Genomic DNA, 9,235 nt, shown 5'->3' on the forward strand with positions numbered 1-9,235 from the left:
TTCCTTTGATACGAATATAAATAGTGGAAATTTTGAGAAGTTGAGATGGAATTGTTTGCATCAGTGCTAGATTTAACCGTGTGATTCCAATGTAACATTTCATTTAAATGGTTGAATACAACAAAGCCATGTGTGCAAATGAATGTAGCTTCCACTGTCTATTGAAGGAAGCCACGAAGGGGAAGCAGTAATGGAGATTTCCATGGGAATCACCCTGTCTGTCTCAGTAGAAGGAAGCCATGCATGTAACTGAATGTAGCTTCCATTTTCTATTGAAGGAAGACATGAAGCGGAAAGTTGAAATAGATTGCTTTATTTCTATAGAAGGAGTTGAGCCCAAATCCACACCGTAAGAGCACAGAAAGTTCGAGTCACCTGCTCCGAATGTAAAATTAATTCCAGCAAAGAATTGAACAAACACCATAGGATTTATTAGACCACAGAAAGCATGCATGCGTCATGTGTCCTCAAAGCATTGCATTAGATGTAGGTCTGCTCTTAGTTGGTGAATTCTTCTCACATGACTACTACCTCTAACATGGTAGCCATATAGGAAAACTAGTTTGCAATAGCCAGAGAATCTAAAACAGGGAGCAGCATGCCTGGAGTCCCACTTTCCAATCCATTATTTTTGGTGATCATCTCAATGTTGTGAGTTTTATTCCAACCTTTATGTGAGAAGCAGGATTTTTGTGGGCATAACTATTCTCATGGGTAGAAATGGCACTCGGTTCAAAATTACAACTACCCTCCACTCTGAATGCATTTCTAGTAGAGGTGTTTCAATGAGCCTTACATAAAGTGCATAGCATTTTGTCTTCCTCGTTAACTTTTCTCATAGAAGCCCAAGGATAAATCTCCTTCCATTTCTCCTTCCATAACCTTGGGCCCCTGTGTCTCTTCCTCTTCAGTCGCTCGTATCATACAAAACATAATCATCCTCCTCCTCCTCTGCATTATCGTAATCCCTTCCAAGCCCTAGTGTATTACAATCCACCTGTAAAACATCATTTGTGCTACCCAGTTATATATAATATCTCCCCTCCATTGGATTCTCCAGCAATGAAGCAGCAGCATTTTCCAGCATATTTTGCCTTTGTCTTAGGTAAGGAAGCCAGATTTTATTATTAATCATCCAAACATTTTTAATGGTTTTTTGGTAAAAAAAAATCAAGTAGAATTTAAGGTGAATTGCTTTGATGGGATTTATAAATTGTGGAATTGCATAATGATTCTATGTAAATAGTAGTGCAATTCTAGTTGAAGCTTTCAATTCTTGAGATTGTGAAATGGCTTGAATTAGTAATGTATTAGAGTTACTAAATATCTTGATGCATTCCACTGTTGATGGGATGGAAAAAATCCATAAAGACACTCTCTGTGATATTAAAACCTCCCTGCATAATGCACAGGAAAAGATTGATTGTTTGCAACTAGAATCTCAGTTCCAGTGAGATGAGCTTCAGCAGATTTGTCATTCTGAATTGTTTTCTGCTCAAAATAATACTTTTTTCAAGGTTAAAACAAACAGCCATCAACAACCATCAAATGATGAAATCAGTAAGGTTGAGGTTATTTCACATTCAGTGCCTAGTGCAACAGCATATTTGCATGCAAAAGAAAAAATTTAGCTTGCACTTCCCAAGCTAATCATCAAACCTTGGGAAGAGCCTGCCAACAACAAGCATAGAACAAGCTTTTGGATATGACAAGGATGTGTCCTTTCATATTCCAGACTATTCCAAGCCCATTAAATTTCAGAGTGTTGGGTTTCTTCATGGCAGTTCACCTTCACCTGTTCCAGATTCTACTACTCCACATTTGTAGCCAAAAGTTGTTAAATGCCAACATTGTGACCAAGTTGGCCATATGAAAGATCATTTTGTTGATCTTCATCCATGTGAGAATTGTCATAAAACCACTCATTCTTCTAACATATGCTTAAGGAACAAGCCTCCTGCAATAAAAAAGATTCATCTTGGATGGATCACTTCTTGGCAATGGGCTTCAATAGCCAATAAGATATTTCAGTCATATGATAGAATTTGTTCTAGAGTATTGAACAATCTTGCAATTGAGTTTTCTCCATCATCTCAAGTTGTATCTAACAGGGGGGAATTAATGGTCATATACAAGTTTCAAATCCACATCAAGCAAGCTTGAGCCACAACATGTTATACCAAATTCAGAGTTGTAGCCAAAGACATAGATTCCCCTGAGCATGACTTTGATTGGTGGTCAGCCTTAAACCATATATGTGGGGTTGAGACCTCCCTTTTCAGGTTGAGCTTCTCCCTCTTCAAATAATTGGGGACACTTCCTCTAGCAGAATACTTCAACTTCTTTCCAATTTTGGAAGAGTTCCAAGAATTGCATTAAGCATTCTAGAGTTGGTGGTCATCCTTAAACCACCGCAGGTTGAGACCTCCCTTTTTAGGTTGAGGTTCTCCATTTTTAGGCAGGTTGTATACCTCCCTTCTTCCACATTGAAGGTCTCCCTCTTCAAATCATTAAGGAGCACTTACTCTAGCAAAAGACCTCAACTTCTTGCATGAATTGGAAGAGTTCCAGGAACTGCACTAAGCATTCCAGTGTTGGTGGTCATCCTTAAACCACCACCTTATAACAACATCTCAGTGACCACATTTAGCCTAGTGTTTCCATGAATTTTTTCATGTTTTGTATTACATATCTCTTCTTGGAGACTCATACATACCCCTTCGGATTAAGGGGGGGGATTTTGGACACCTAATTCGCTAAGGGTCAAGGTGTGGAAGTTGGATAGTCAAAGGGAGTCCAAGAGACATTGGAAGATGAATCCAACCGTCACAAGAATGTATTATAAATATAAATATATGTTAATAGTAAATTCAATTCATTGTTTTATCATTCATGTATCTTCACATTCCATATGTGTTTAACTCTTAACATGGGAATGCTTAGAAGAAACAATGAGAAGACTCCATATGAACTATGGAACGAGAGGCCAACAAATGTAAAGAACTTTAGAGTCTATGGTAGAAAACGATATATAAAAAGGGAAGATAAAAATATTTGGAAACTTGACTCTAGTATAGATGAAGGTATACTTATTGGATACTCAAGCAAAAGAAAGGTGTACAAATGTTATAATCTAATACTCAATAAGATAGTGGAAAGCATAAATGTAACATTTGATTAAATGCATGGGAAAAATACAAAGCAGGGAAGCACATCTTCAAAGGATTAAGAAATAGAAGAATTTGAGAAAGAAGAAAGAATAAAAGAAGAAGAAGAATTAGAAGAAAATTCAATTTCCAACCAGGAAGAAAAGAAAGATAATTAACAACCACCCTCTAAATCACATAAACAATGGTATTATAAGAATTACCTATCGCAGCAGATCATTGGAGATACGAGTGCAGGAATAGAAACTAGAATAAGGTGATAAGTACGCACGCTAGGACATCTTGCATTTCTATCTACAATTGAGCTTAGTAGTTTTGAAGAAGCAAGCCATGATAAACATTGGATTAAATCCATGGAAGAAGAAATGAATCAGATTGAAAAGAATGAGACATGGAATGGGTTCCAATACCTAAGAACACGAACATCATTAACCCAAAATGGGTCTTAAAAAACAAGCTAAATGAAGATGTAAAAGTAACTATGAACAAGGTTACTAATATTAGTATGTAAAGGATATGGGCAAGTTGAAGGGATAGATTTCGAAGAAACATTTGCACCTATTACCAAAATGGAAGAAATCAAGATGTTCTTGGCTTATGCTTTCTTAAGCAGGATCAAAGTGTACCAGATGAATTTAAAATCGTCCTTTCTAAATGGAGAGTTAGAAGAAGTCTATATAGAACAGCTAGAAGGGTTTCTACTAACTGAAAAGGAAGATTATGCCAGTAGATTGAAGAAAGCCTTGTATGGGCTCAAGAAAGCACCTAGAGCTTAGTACGCAAGATTGGACAAGTATTTATGGCAATAAGGATTCAGAATAGGAAGTGTATACAGAAATATATATATATACGTTGATCAGAGATAGATTGACCATCATTGAAGTATACGTGGATGACATCATATTTGGAAGTGACGATGACAAGTTGAGTTAGAAGTTTGTTAAGGATATGTAGAATGAGTTTGAGATGTATCTACTTGGAGAGTTGACCTTCTTCTTGGGACTCCAGATATATCAAGAAGATGAAGGCATATTCATTTCCCAAACCATGTACATCAAGAAAATGTTGAAAAGGTTTTGAATGGAAGATTGTAAACATGTAAGCACTCCCACGGTGACTGGTTACAAATTAAGTAAGGACAATGAATCTAAGGAAGAAAACCAAAGACTATGTAGATCAATGATTGGTAGCTTATTGTATGTGACAGCTTCAAGACCAGATGTGATGTAGGAAGTTGGACAAGCGGAAAGATTCCAAGCAACACCAAAAGAATCCTATGTTGTATTAGTGAAAAGGATCTTCAAATATCTCAAAGGAATAGTAGAATTTGGATTGTGGTATCTGGTGGGGAATAAATTAACTATGATAGATTATACAAATGTAGATTGGGAAAGTAGTATTGATCACTGAAAAATCACAACCGAAGCAACCTTCTACTTAGGTGATTGTCTTGTATCATGGTTGAGAAAGAAGGAATCTTCAATATCCTTGTCTACAGTAGAAGCAGAATACATAGCAATAGTCATGTTGTACCCATGTCCTCTAGATGAAGCAAGATTTGTACGATATTCAATTGAAGTATGATGAGCCCATTTTGATTTTTTGTGGCAACACCAATTCCATAAGTCTCTCCAAGAATCATATGATGCATTCAAAAACCAAACATATTCCGATCAAATACTGCATTCTTCAGGAACAAGTTGCAGAAAAGAACATCAAGGTGGAGTAGATTGGTACAAAAGAATAGATATCTAACATACTCACCAAGCATCTTCCATAAGATATATTTGAGTATATTTGATAGAAGCTTGAGTTAGTTCTAGGATCACATTGATCAGCATTCCATCAAGCCAAGAAGACAAGGGCAGAAAAGAATATTGTAGAAAGACATAGGAAGATATTTTGTGGGGACAGTTACCCTTTTTCATTGACGTCAAAGGGAGAGAGAAATCAGGAGAGGAAGATTAGAAGCATGGAGTCAGTGGGAGCAGCAATCATAAGGGAAGTATGTGTGTTGCCATCAAAGCTAAAGGGGGGGATTTTTTAATATTTGTCTACATTGATGTCAACCCAAGTAGAAACCAGAAGAAGCCCCACTTTCCCCGCTCTTGTCAAGGCACATGATCATGAGTTTACAGGAAAATTCATCACAGGATAATAGTTCTCATCATGATGTTCCCAACGATAGGTGGAATGCCACGTAAATTCTCACAGTTAAGGAGATATTACTTCTCAAAGATGAAGCCCCAAAAGTGTGGTCATGGTGCATGTCTTGGTCAAGATTTGGCATAAGAAAATTAATAAAATTATGCAATGGTCATGTTGATTTTAGAAAATTTCATGAGTCCTGGAAGGGTCTCCATCTCACCTTCTTGTCAATCAAGTCAACCCCTAAAAGGGAATTTTATTTTTGAAAATAATCTAAAAAATTGAGATCAACTCAACCCCATTACAAATTTGAATTTATGATGATAATCTATCCCTAATAAGCAACTCAAGTCCTTTTTTTTTAAAGGTAATTCTGCACCCTTTCACACTCCTTCATATTGTATATATAGGGCACTCGTTTTCCTCCTAAAATAATCAATTATCACACAAATCTCAAGAAATTCATCTGATATTTTTGAGGCCAATATAGTCATGCATATAAGAGGAAGGTGTTGAAAATCAGAAAGGAAAAAATATTTTCTTATGTTGACAATTACTTGTGATATTCTTGTATTTTTATTAACTTTCTTTATGTTCTTCTTTTATCTTCTTCTTATCAATCAATTATCAAATCAAGAACATGAAGATCAATGACACTAGATATAGGCACTCAGCCAAGGCAAAACCCCTGTGAAGGGGAAAACTCGGTGAAACTCCTCCTCTAGTAGTTTCAAATAAAAATGATATAATCCAAGACCTTAAACCTAGACAGAGAACCTATTTCAATCCACCAAGCCAGCCTCTTAAGAATATTTACCAAACTCCAAAATTCAACTTAGGTCAAACTTCAACAAAACTACATCAAGCTCATAATTTTGGTCCTACTACAAAAATTTGGCCCTGCTTCAGATCTATACTTTTGGTCCTCCTGTAGCTTCCAAATATTGAACATGTGAGATAGAAAGAAGAGATAAACTTCCTTCATGACTTCACTAGACTTCCTTCTTTCTTTGCTAAGGTTTCTTGACTTTCTCCAAGAAATTTTGCACCTTCTCTTCTTTTAAGTTTCAGATCAAACTTGAGTGAGTGAAGACACAAATGAGGTCGAATACTTGCTATTTATAGTGGTTTGAGGCTCCTTGTTGAGGTTGACTTGTATAACTTGAGGCCGACTTGGTGGAAGATGGATATTTGACCAAAATTCATCAAAAATTGATTTTATTTCTTGATATGCAAAGCCCAAGAAGGGTCTATCAAATGATTACAAGGACTAGAACTCATGACATAAACCCTAGAAGCTTATGATGGAGGCTTTGACCTAAAAGTAAAATAATAAATCATGAAACCCATACTAATAAATATTTTTTCTTTCATAATAAAAAAATATTTTTCTTTCTTTTGACAAATACATTACATCATGACTCAAATACAATTATGAAGATCGTCACTAGTTACATTCTTCAACAAAAGGAGGTTGAGTTTCCTAAAGGGATTTTGGGCTTAGTTTTTCACATCTTTTGTGGTGGTTTTTCACTGGATAGAGACCTTTTATGATGCTGGTCCGAGGCCTATTTCGAACCTATCTAAGGCCTGATAAAAGGTATATTTTTGGACTTCCTAGGGCAATATTTTGGTCTAACTTGGGGAAAAAATACATTGATATCTAAGGATGAATTCAAATCTTTTTATGGCCTTTCCTAAGTTAAAAAATCATCTTGTTTCAATGTTTTTATAAGGCTCATCCGTGTTAACTAGACTAAGCTAATTATGCATAATCTAAGACCTTTCTCTAAGACAAATTTGTGTTTCCTGAGGCTGAGTTTCTAAGGTATTTTTGCTTCATTGTCTCATCTTTTACGTGGTAATTTTTGCTATCAAATTCGAGCTCTTGGGGAATAGTTTGCACATTTTCTAAGGCTTTTAGAGGCTTTTATGATCTCTATTTAAGGCATCTACTAAGACCTATTTCAACCCCTCCCCCCCTCCCATGACACAGTACCATAGTCAAGTTTGAGGCAGCGCGAGGCAAGAATTTGCTGGATAAATTGAATTTTAAGGGATGTATTAGGCTTGTTGTTCCTCACAAAAGGAAGCCATAGTAGGTCATAATTAGGGCCATGGTATACTATGGAGGCACAGTGTTTGGGATCCAACCCATACAAGCCTTTAACCAAAGCAAGGGCTCTATCAGTGATAGAAGGAGGGACGCAAGAGGCTTGCTTGAGGCTGCAAGGATAAGGGTGAGTTTAAGTTGATCTAATTTATAATATTAGTTTACAGTGCTAAGATCTTCCTCAGATTATAAACAAAATGCTTTCATTATGCTTAAGGATTCATGACTTTTTTCAAATGAAATGAAGAGTTTTTATGTTAATTTTATGAGCAATTTAACATAAATCAGAAACTGAACAGTAGCATAAACATGTATAGAAAATCATCAAAAACACATTACAACAAGCACATGATAAAAGAGTTCACCCCTCCTGGGCTACGTCTCCTTGGTCCAGCTTCCAATGGCTTGGGCCTCTCTATTATGCTCAAAAGTGTAAAAATATGTGTTTACAATGCTCAAAATGCTTCTGAAACCTGCTCCCATGAGTCCAAAATGTTAAAAAATGGCTATTTAGCCTCTTTTTGCATCCAATTTGGTGGAAAACTGAATAATTTATGAATTCTCCTAGTTTTCCCACTATTCATTCCACAAATTTCTCCAAATCTAACATGATCCCACAAATTAGCTCCGAAAATCCGCTAACTGGGCAAAGATTTCGCCTCGTGGTGGGCCATAATATGTCGGGACTGACTGACTTATCGCAAATCGCAATCGATGGAGTCCTGTGGGCTTACGGTCTATGAACAAGGCAGGTGATGTGCGATTTTGATACAGTGGACCTGATGAACCATTAAACTACAACCTATAACTTATCGTATCTGGATCCTTTCACTAATCGCAAACATGGAGTACCGACAGTCAATCATAAACCGAGACTCTATTTTCTACGAAGTGTGATTGTGCACATCGCATCTCAACCCTAGTATGTTGGGGGCCAATTACTGTAATTCCTTCCCTTCACCGATCTACGATTGCAATTTATTGCATTGCAACCCTTCCCTGCTCGAGGCTGATTCATTAATGCCTTCGCACCTACCTTCTCACATCGCACCTTGGCTGTTTTGGGGCTAATTTTTAATGCAGACCTGCCTGTGACATGTGATTTTATGAAATGCGGGGGCAATGGTGGGATGCCACTTGGTGCTTCCCCATTTGCTGAAGACCCTTGCCACATCATCCACTCCTGCCATGTGTCCAAGTCAAACTTGAACTTTGACTTTCTCTAACTTCTGCATACGATTTCGGATTTTAGTTTCGTTCACACTATTGGAATCAGAATGGTGAGTTCTTCAATCTGAAGCTAAGTTTATCAAGATTCTGACACTTTGATTTTTGAGCACCTGATCACTCCTCCCCACTGGAAGCCATTTGGACCCCAAAAGGATCACTTTTAATTGTTCATCAGGTAAGGGTACAGTTCCCTCACCTTTCCAATCTCCATCCATTTGGCTTTTGAAGGAATTGTACCCTTGAACCCCACTCGAAGATAATCAATACTTCCCCTTTTTGATGTCCTTGTTCTTCTATCATGTATAGTGTCTTGTTGAAGCACATCAAGGAATTCTGGAGAAAAGTCTTCAATAGATGGAATTTGAATATTATCTCCTTGATCTTCAATCAAAGGAGGCTCATACAATCTTAAATTCTCAACATTAACAACAGCATAAATTTGCATAAATTAAGGAAAATCCAACTTGATGGCATTGTTACCAATCTTTTGCAAAATTCTGAATGGATCATATCTAATTGGTTTTAACTTTTTACCTTCTCCTTTGAGCCTCTCTTTGTTAATGTGAAGCCAAAATTC

General features: G+C 36.8%; 1 pseudogene; it reads right to left on the minus strand.

Moving 5' to 3' along the window:
* Positions 1–223: 223 nt before the first annotated feature.
* Positions 224–1,087, minus strand: LOC149179191 (uncharacterized; annotated as a pseudogene).
* Positions 1,088–9,235: the final 8,148 nt, after the last annotated feature.

The sequence above is a fragment of the Pinus tabuliformis genome, chromosome 4_1 (genome assembly GCF_031772625.1).
Source record: "Pinus tabuliformis cultivar Carrire ecotype Pingquan chromosome 4_1, CPIR1, whole genome shotgun sequence".
Lineage (NCBI taxonomy): Eukaryota > Viridiplantae > Streptophyta > Pinopsida > Pinales > Pinaceae > Pinus > Pinus tabuliformis.